Source organism: Oculina patagonica, chromosome 12 (genome assembly GCF_052425735.1).
Source record: "Oculina patagonica isolate OP01 chromosome 12, crgOcupat, whole genome shotgun sequence".
NCBI classification, from domain to species: Eukaryota; Metazoa; Cnidaria; class Anthozoa; order Scleractinia; family Oculinidae; genus Oculina; species Oculina patagonica.
The window spans coordinates 11376014-11387143 of record NC_135769.1 but is presented as its reverse complement, the minus strand read 5'-3'; positions in this window follow the sequence as shown (position 1 = coordinate 11387143).

Below are 11130 nucleotides of genomic sequence, written 5' to 3'. Positions count from 1 at the left end.
GTGTGTAAATAGTCCACCTCGAATCCAAAACAATACCGTATCGTTTCTGAGGAAACGAAACAAAAATTTTACGTGTAACATGGTTTTGAATCGAATTGAAACGGAATCCTAAACATCGAAAACGAAGAAGTCAAAACAAGAAATTTCTAGAAGGGAAACCTATTCGAAGCTGACAAGAAACAAAAATAATATTTCCGCAAAATAAATTTTCACATTATATTTTATTATATTTTTGTTGGCCCTGGTTAAACTACAGTGACGTCATTGGCATCATTTTGAACTTGACTTTTGGAAAGCTGCGGAGAAGTACCGGTTGTGCCATTCCAATGTCTTGGCGATCGAAGTTATTGTCTGTTGGTTTAAAAGCACTAAGCGATATCTAGTAAGCGCTGTTGCTATGATTTAGCATATTCTCAGTCTATGTATATGTTGTGATACAATTTCACTTTTGTACAATTTAATGTTCTTATATTCATTATCAGAACCACACACCAGAACAAAGAAAAATACCAAATTGCACTAAGGTAAAAATTGAACCACAACATATACACTTAACTAGTATATAGCCTTAGCCAAACAAGAATGAGAGAAGCATAGAGTTCAAACTTTCGCTTTCGTTTGATCTGAAAACTCTCGCACGCTCTCGGTGACTGTCATGCGCTCTCGGCAACTCATATGCTCTCGGCGACTCCCATGTGCTCTCGCGACTCTTATGCGCTCTTCGTTACTATCGTGCGCACTCTTTGACTATCATGACTCTTATGGGCTTTCGGTGACTCTTAGTGCGCTCTCAGAGTCTCGGTAATACTCGTGCGCTCCCGGCGACCCTCGTAAGCTCCCAGCTGCTCTCATTAACAATTCCGAAAACCCCTTAAAATAACAAACGAAGTCTAGAATGCTAATGAGAGCGACACTGGGGCCTATTAGCAATCAATACGGGATTGAGTATGAGTACGACTTGCGAATTTCAATCCAGTTTCATTCCAAGACATCTTTCTCTTTTCAGTTGTTTCGTTGAATGGCGCAAGATTAATTGGCGTGAAACGTGATAAAAAATATCAGCACATGGCTTAAAACGTCTTACTGGTACTCAATTTCGTACTCGTACTCCGATCTAAATGTCGCTAATGATCAAAACAACAAGTTCACTAGCTTAACAACACCCAACCCCACCCTACTCCGTGATAGAGAAATCAATATTTAACAAACATTTTGCCTTACGTCTGTTCAGATATGGATCACAGATGAAGTCAAAATGCGGTAAAAACAAGAAAAAAAGTGGTTCACGAGACGAAATCGGGTGCGACTGATGTAAAAGAAAAAATGTAACCTCACGAACCATAACAGTGCTAAAGATAGAAACCGAAAACTAGGACCGAAAACCGCAATGGATATCAGCAACTTTAGAAACCGAAACTTTAAAGCTCAGAAACCGAGAATGCGATTTCAAAAACAAACAAATCCGTTAAACCGAAAACTCCACAGTCCCCTTCTATATTTTCATCATGTAGTTACTCACCAGTTTCTCAATATCTTGGCTGCAAATTAGGCACTCGCCAACAACCCTGGAGACCTTTCCACGAAATGTTGATCCCTGAGTCAGGATTAGAGCAGACCACCGAAAACTTGACGGACTCCTACTTTCACATGCATTTTCGCGTTCAGGACGGAGTAGCATGAACTGAATGCTTACGTGAGATTACGAATGCGACTGAGGTCATTGAATGACGTAACGAATTGTACTAGGTCCAGACCTCTTTGACTAGTTCCGCGCCTTACATGGATCGAGTGGATAATTACGTTTACGCCTGTAAACGATTATTTTTTAAATACGTGCAGAGAAAGCCTAATCGTTGAATATAGACAAAATATGCCGGCAGATACACAACAGTTCGAGATCCGTGGACAAATTAGTGCGAGAAAACGTCAATTCAACATGCCACTGAAAGGACGCCAAACGATTGCAGTAAGCTAAGACACTACCTCTCTGGAACCTCTATTTTTATTCGCCCGCTGTTAACACTACCTCTATTGTTATTCAGGGCTAGGGGTATTGTTGTCACCTGTTGTCTATTGTTTTAAGAACCAATAAATTAATCCGAGAGGTAGTGGGCGCCCAACGATTGACAATTATGACAACTACGGCCTGTAATCTATCATTACCGGTTCCAGCAAAGCCCTTCTTAAAGTATCTCAGGTTGTTTTAACGATTTTATTTATTTTATTTTTATTAACGACTTAAATTATTTTTCTAATAAAGAGTACAACACTGAAATTTTGAACAATTTGACCAAATTTTCCCTCCGCCATCTATTTTAGACTTTAAAACTTTATCTTTATCCTATCGGCATGTTGAAATCACTGTCACAGGATGTTTTGCAAGATTAATAGCAAAAAATGATACTTAAATTAAATCTTGATTTAGTGGCTTTTAAGGTTTAGGTAATTAGTACCGAACCTTCTAGAAAATCTATACCCAAAATAACTATAAATAAAGATAGTGTTAATTGATTAGAAGGCGAGCTTAAGTGTAATACTCCATAATTTTCGAGCTTATTTAAAAGTTCGCGGACACCGTACCCCACCGATTTCGCTGAAATTTGGCATGCAGTCTTGTTTTAGGGTCCTAACTACCAAATGGATATTAAAAAGTTTCAATTCTTTTTATTTTGAAAAATATCGAGAACACCGATTTGAAGCGTCCGTGATGGCCCGCCAACATGGCGGATTGAAGGTGTTCTTGTTACTTCGACACTGAACCTGCCGTCACAGTTTCTCGATCATTTTTGGTACAGTTATAAAGAACTATCTTTCTTCTTTCTTCTTTTTTTTTATCAAAATAGATTCGGCAAATGTTGAATTTGAATGATCAACGGCCAAGAGGTTCGAAGGTATGTTAACGATGTTTTGAACAGCCTCAAATTTACTACAAAATGAAAGGCTAATAACTCCACTGTTATCTCGATTTAGAACTAGGCCTGTTCATTGGTGAATTGATTCCATTAATAAAACAATTGGGGAAATGTAACAGTCTAGAATTAAAAAATATAGAACCTCTAGTAAATTGGCCATTTCAGCGCCATTTCAGCGGATCAGCTCATTTAACAGCAAATAATCGGGAGAAACATGAAAGGGTTACAGTCGTTTATAATAAGCAGTTTTCATGTATTCTTTGCTTATCTTAAACAAATACATGATCTTTGCCAAAGATATGGCGATTTTTGAGCGTACGATCGTTTTTCCAAATTTTTATATCGGCAACTTTGTTGTCGAGATTATACGCTGTTGTTATTCAATATTCGTTTCACAAGAACTTCTGTTGCTCGCATTTTCCAAATCACTGTTTAAAAAATTGCCCATTCCGTAACAGAGTCATTCTTAATTTTTCGTTAAAAATTGCCAGGAAAGCAAGAATGTCATAGAACGGTTTTATACTAGTGAAAATACCTGTCAGACATTACTTCAACTGTTCGTGGTATCTGGCTGTTTTCACAAATATGCAAATTAAGGAATTCTTAAAGTGCCTATCTTTAACTATTTCACGCTTAAAGATTCCTCTAAATCTTTTCGCCTACCTTTTGGCCAAACGAAGTTTTGTGTCTCCAGGCAGAATGCTCGTTATCAGCAATGAAAGTCGAAGAGATACAGAAGCTCGAGTAAAATTCAAACTGCTGTGAAATGAACATCGTTTGAGCTTGACGTGTATTTATAGATTGCGCTCCGTTAATTAAGTTTATTCATTTGGCGATCGGATAAATAATCAATGAATGATCAGAGTTATTAAAGTCCAATTTTAAGCACGAGAGACACGGAAGTTTGTTTCAGAAGCATTTATGCATAGAAATACCGGTTTATTATTGACTGAAACGGTTAAAAAATACTCGGCTTCCAGCGGTAAATCTGCATTTATAATAGCTGGGAGTTTGGGGTGTTTTTTGGTGTTGTTTTTTTGAGGGGGGGGGGGGGGGGTTGGAAGTGGTGCCTCCGTATCCTCTTTTGTTCTTTTACACAGTGGCCTGAATTTGGAACAAAAGAGCTCATCTGTTATTAAGCATAATGCGAGCTGATTTTGAAATAAACAGGACTTTACGTTTGTGTCATCAGTAATTATCGTGTTCGAAGAAGGCGTGGCTGAGTCGCGGCAAGAACAGCGCAGTAACATTTTCCTCTTTGAATTGAAATGTATGTCGAATCAATTGTTTTTAGGACAAGTTAAAAGAAACACATGTTTTTCGTCCAGATTTTTACAAAAAGAGAGCAGGTGAGTACTTGGCTGTTTTTGTTATCTCGGACTTTTTATTACAGTCGAACCTTTCCATCTGGACACCTCTTATACGGCCGTCTCTATTACGGACAACCTCCGATGCCCCGACAAAATTCTCATATATTTTCTTTAAAAAAATCTCCATAATACGGAACCTCTCTTATTCGGACAATGGACACTAAATCTCGGCCTCAAGGACCAAATTCATATAACTTAACCTCTTTATTACGGACACTTCGGTGATCAGGTGATGACATTTTGTTTTCGTAATGGAATTTCTGTTTATGATTCCAAAATCAACAACGTAACGCTTTATTCATCTTAGATCATTTCGGATTTTTGTTAAGTGTTAATTTTTTTTACCTGCAGCATTACGTTGCAGAACATTTCGAGTAACTAAATACTTCCAGCTGTCAATAAAGTCAAATAGTCTTCAAATGGACGTCATAGTGGTGATCTCTATAATACAAACAATTCTCTAATACGGACACTTTGCTCTGTCCCTTCTGTGTCCGTGTTAGAGAGGTTCAACTATATTTCCAATTGAATGCTTACTTTACAATTTATCACTCTCCCCTAGGGATAAGTTGAAGTCATCGGTCAAATATAAATTAATGAAACGTAAGTTGTTGATAAAACAATAACCCATTCCCCCAGTTCGGGGAATGGGTTATCAATTACCCTTCGTCATGCCATGCCACCCCTTAATGTGGGAGCGCCCCGCCTCAATTCACGATAAAAAAATTATAATTATGGCCGCCCGGTCCATTTATGTAGTTCTCCGCCAGGTCTCTCAATAGGCAGGTTACGAGCCTAGTGGCCCATCAGGCCGGAGCTTATACCGGTTTCCGCAACGTGAAGCGACTACGAGTATTTTTTACTCCACCCGGATGGGATGCTATTCCATCGCAGGGTTACCTCCCTTTCCGAAGAGCTAAAGATTGACTGGTAATCATTTTTACACCTGGGTGAAGAAAGGGACTATGGGAGTCGAGAGGCTTTCCAAAGAACTTAACGCATTGTCCCCCAAAAGCTCTATCCAGGACTGTTTGGTCCAGAGTCCAGCGCAGTGACCATTATTAGGCCATCACGCTTCCCAACCGTGTAAGAAAGTGCAAAAATATGCTTGTATAAGCCCTGGGGTTGTACAGTTTGGTACGAAATGTGGGCTTTTAAATGTGGTAGGTCTTATATCCGTGGGTGGGGTGCGGGGGGTGCGTTGGCTTAAAGCGAAATTAAAAAAAACTTCTTGTTTTCTGAAATACGTTTTTATAAACTGATTTAAATTACATTAATGAATTAAAGGGGCAGTGTCACCAAGATTTAATAAAATTAAAAACTCTCAAAACGGTGTTGGTATGAATTGCAGTAAATCCACTCATAGAGGTATGGCTTTACTAAAACGCACTTTAAAAGGCCAATTTTTTTTTAAACGTGGTTTGGGTGCAACCTGGTAGGAAAAAAGTGGCCTTAAACTTTGACAGTTGACTTGGAAGAAATATATGGGCCTTGAATTGGGAGGGCTTATGAGAGAAAAGGATTATAAGGGGAATTTTACAGAATCTGCTCAACAGCGTAATCTCGAGCAGCTTTCATTTATCTGGCCACTGTCTTTTTCTCTCTCCAGGTTTTAGTAAGGCCAGACCGCTATGAGTGGATTTACAATTCATATTAACACCTTTTTGAGATTTTTAAATCCCGGTTCGAGCTTTGGGGGGATATTGCGTTGAGTTCTTCGGAAAGCCTCTGTACTCTCATAGTCCCTTTCTTCGCCTAGGTCGGGGATAAGGACATACGTGATGTAAGTCATGACGCATCACGAGAGGTGTCCTTACGGAGAGGTTCGACTTTAATAAAAAAAAGGCCGAGATAACAAAAACAGCCAAGTTCTCACCTGCTCTCTTTTTTTAAAAATCTGGACGAAAAAAATTTGTATCTTTTAACTTGCCCTAAAAAAAATTGATTCGAAATTCATTTCAATTCAATGAGGAAAATGTGTTAGCTTCACTGTTATTACGTTGTTCTTGCCGCGAGTAAGCCACGCCTTCTTCGAACACGATAATTACTGATGACACAAACGTAAAGTCATGTTTATTTCAAAATCAGCTCGCATTTTGCTTAATAACAGATGAGCTCTTTTGTTCAACATTCAGACCACTGTGTCAGAGATCTAAAGAGGATACCACTTCCACCCCCCCCTTCCCCCCCCCCCCCCCGCCTTCCCACAACAACACTAAAAAAACACCCCAAACTTCCAGCTATTATAAATGCAGATTTACCGCTGGAAGCCGAGTATTTTTTAACCGTTTTAGTCAATAATAAACCGGTATTTCTATGCATAAATACTTCTGAAACAAATATCCGTGTCTCTCGTGCTTAGAAATTGACTTTTTAAACTCTGATCATTCATTGATTTTTATCTGATCGCCAAATGAATAAACTTAATTATCGGAGCGCAATCTATAAATACGCGTCAAGCTAAAACGATGTTCATTTTACTCGAGCTTCTGTATCTCTTCGACTTTCATTGCTGATAACGCGCATTCTGCCTGGAGACACAAAACTTCGTTTGGCCAAAAGGTAGGCGAAAAGATTTAGAGGAATCTTTAAGCGTGAAATAGTTAAAGATAGGCACTTTAAGAATTCCTTAATTTGCATATTTGTGAAAAACAGCCAGATAACACGAACAGTTGAAGTTATGTCTGACAGGTATTTTCACTAGTATAAAACCGTTCTATGACATTCTTGCTTTCCTAGTAATTTTTAAAGAAAACTTAAGAATGACTCTGTTACGGAATGGGCAATTTCTTAAACAGTGATTTGGAAAATGCGAGCAACAGAAGTTCTTGTGAAACGAATATTGAATAACAACAGCGTATAATCTCGACAACAAAGTTGCCGATATAAAAATTTGGAAAAACGATCGTACGCTCAAAAATCGCCATATCTTTGGCAAAGATCATGTATTTGTTTAAAATAAGCAAAGAATACATGAAAACTGCTTATTATAAACGACCGTAACCCTTTCATGTTTCTCCCAATTATTTGCTGTTAAATACGCTGATCCGCTGAAATGCCCAATTTACTAGAGGTTTTATAATTTTTTATTCTTAACGGTTACATTTCCCCAATTTTCTTATTAATGGAATCAATTCACCAATGGACAAGCTTTGTTCATGGTAAATGGCTAGTTCTAATTCTAGATAACAGTGGAGTTATAAGCCTTTCATTTTGTAGTAAATTTGAGGCTGTTCAAAACATCGTTAACATATCTTCGAACTTCTTTGCCGTTGATCATTCAAACTCAACATTTGCCGAATCCATGTTGATATATTGAAAGAAGAAAGATAGTTCTTTATAACTGTACCAAGTATGATCAAGAAACTGTGACGGCAGGTTCAGTGTCGAAGTAACAAGAACACCTTCGATCCGCCATGTTGGCGGGCCGTCACGGACGCTTCAAATCGGCCTTCTCGATATTTTCCAAAATAAAAAGAATTGAAACTTTTTTAACATCCATTTGGTAGTTAGGACCCTAAAACAAGACTGCATGCCAAATTTCAGCGAAATCGGTGAGGTACGGTGGCCGGCCAAAGGTCGAATCTTACAGACTATGACAATTAAGATCACGTTTTTATAGCCACTGAACTGAGGCACGGCCAGCGCCCATTTCTGCGCACCAAAGTGTTTTCTTGTATTTAAGTTCTTGTCTTGTGATTTTTATGTCTTAATAACTAAGTTTAGGAATATTCGTGATTATGAACGTGATTTCAGTTCACTGATAATGGAAATAATACATTTTGAAATGTCAAACCGTGGGACATCGTGTCTCAATCTTGACACTTACCCTGTAAGAGCCACTTTTGTATAACCACCGAAAGCCATTCATTAGTAACCCGAGGTAGATGTACTTCCTAATCAATTTTGTTTACGGATCTTTATCTTAAACTGGGCGCTGCCTTATGTTTACAGTTCTGTGGAAAACCCAAAATCTTATGTGTGATTTCTATTTACATTATCTTTATATAACTAAGGTTTAACACCGGTAAAAAGTTACTTGTATTAGTAAGAGCAACTGTCTACCGATAGATTTTATGTACAACTATTTAAACTATATGTAACACACAAGTGAAAAACTTTGACTAGCAACCGAAATGACGTTAGAATGTATCTTAATGAATGTATGATCTATTAGTAACTAGGGAAAGATAATTTAAACTACATGCATGTAATTAAGCAGCTAAAAACATATATAACAAGTGGCTGTAAACTAAGAAATTTAGAAGAAAGCAATTTGTGAGTCCAGACGCTGAAAGAAGAAGGATTGAAGAACTGAAGTTAAAAGTTAAGAAGAACTAGATTGTGAGTACAAGTTATACTTAACCAATAAATCTATATATACTCAGTCTTCACGAGTCAGAGTCGCTTGCTGCACCACAATGGAGTACAAGCTCTGAGCTAATCCACGCCGGCAGTAAAAGCCCTTTAACATCACTTTCCTTCTGGCTAAAATTTAAAGTTCTTACAAGACTATTTTTTCTTACTATAAACATTTCTTGTTTTTAAATAACGAACTGAATCATTAACCTCGGAGTTGATTCTCACATTATTTTATAATTATTGAGAAACAGTTTGGCAAAACGACACTGGACGGAATGCGTAACTTGGTCGCCTGCGCACGACACGATATTGCGAGGATTACTTTGACTGCTTTATGTCTGGGTTTTTAGTGCAGTTTTCCCGACTGAGTGCTCAATTTCCGTGTTAACCTGTATTAGCACCTTCGGAAGCTTTCGCTGGTGCTCGGACAATCCGAAGTTTTGGTCAGGCTAAAAAAGTGGGTACAAGTTGTTTCTTCGCCTTGGGGCAACCTGCACTATTTACAAGGCTCTTCAGCATTGGCCAAAGAAGGCAATAGACAAAGAACAGAAACAACGCCGCTAGCCCTAATAACCATAGACTAAGGTGCAGGTTAAACACGAACGAATGAAAATAAAGCTTTTTAAGTGGAGAGGGTTAACTGGTCGCGTTCGCCCGCCAATACAGAACTGCTTTCGTGTGTAATTTGTGTCACGGTGGTAATGGTTTTAAAATAATTTAACATTTCTTGTTGGTGTTTTCAAGGTAAGTCAATTATTTCCAGGTTTTTGCTTTATCTGGTATTCTGTATTTACTGGCGTCTTCAATCTGGCAGCCCTCCTGTTGTTCTGAGTTTAGATACTGGCACCACTTTTTTTAAAAACGTGTCAGTTTGGCAAAGTTTAACTATTTCGCCACAAACATAAAAAAGTATATGTTTCGGGGTTGAAATCGTTTTTAATTTTTTCAGTATTTAGCTAGAGCTTTTATTTGCATGTAAATTTATGCGAACACTATGTAGTTCTTCAACGGGATAAACGCAAAACCATCGACGTTTCTTAATAAAAGTTGCGGATAGCTGTTCGCCGAATGATGGAATTTATTATTCAAGAGCTCGTCCAATGTGAAATAAAAGAATGTTTCAGCGCAATGGCTCACAAAACATCAATGTTTCCATTCTTTTTAAGTGGGTAAACAAACATTCATTAGCTTTATCTTGCTGTATATGAACGAAACTAGATAAAATGGTATATGTGGAAGTTTGGATACCAAAACAGTCAGAAGTTAAATCATTTCACAAAAAACACGTCGATAGGTTATTTTTATTTATTTATTTATTCATTTTGCCACACAAACAAAAAATATAATTATGAAAAAATAGATAATACAAAATCAATATACAAGATAATAATTAATATACAAGACTACAATATAATATAAGATTAGAAAACAAAATGGCGAGGGAACCTAATAAAAAACCACGGGGTTTGTTAGCTTAGGTTCCCTCACAAGAAAAACAGATGACTGGTTCAGGTACTGAAGTCGTGACAATACTTAATAGAAGACGGAGTTAATAGTTATCAATAATATATGCTTTAAGTTTTCTTTTAAAAGATGCCAGTGATGAAGAGCCCGAAATTTCAGGTGGAAGTGAATTAAAAAATTTAGGACCTTGAAAGAATACGGAGAATTGTCGGATATTTGTTCTACATAATGGTAGACGAAATTAGTTTGCATGCCTTGTATTATAACGATGGATTTGATTCGGTTAAAAGTTCGTATAGAGATTCCAATGGAAAACAAAGAGGCAATATTTTATTTAAGTGCTTTTTAAACAAGCTATTCAAATAATAAACATTTTAGCGCCCACAGTCTCCGAACGGTCTGGGAGTGTCGAGAACAAAAAAAACTAAGTCGTGTGTAAATGATATGGGATCGAAGTTTGCTATTGTTAAAAATTACTTCAACCTTTGCTAGATAAAAAAATAAAACACTTCATTAGTAGTACTACTACAGTCCCAAACGCGTGACATTTTTCAAACTTTACATGACAAGTTCAAATTGAAATGCAAATTTCGACAATAGCCGAAGGCTATTACACGTCGACTTTAAAGTGCAGCTAACCCCAAAAATGTTTTTGGTTATTAAAAATTATCGTACTTGTTGAGTTTTTCTTCGCAAAAAATGTCGATTTTGTTAACTTTTCAATTTTCTATTATCAGATGTTCTAGATTTTTGTCAGTTTACAAGTATATGGTTTCCGACGCGGGGTCAGTAATGAATAGCCGGTTTTATCGTGCCTATGTTTTTACGCTCAATCGTTGAGATACCCAATAATTCAACGATTTCAAAGATAAGTTTTACTAGGCTTGTAAACTCATCCAATTCAATTCCTTGCTAACTAGTCTCGTTTCTAAGCCAACTTTGGATGATCTTGGTTGATCTTCTTTACAAAGAGTTTACCTTCTATCGTAACATGGGATACAGTGAGTTTTGTTTCCCCGAGA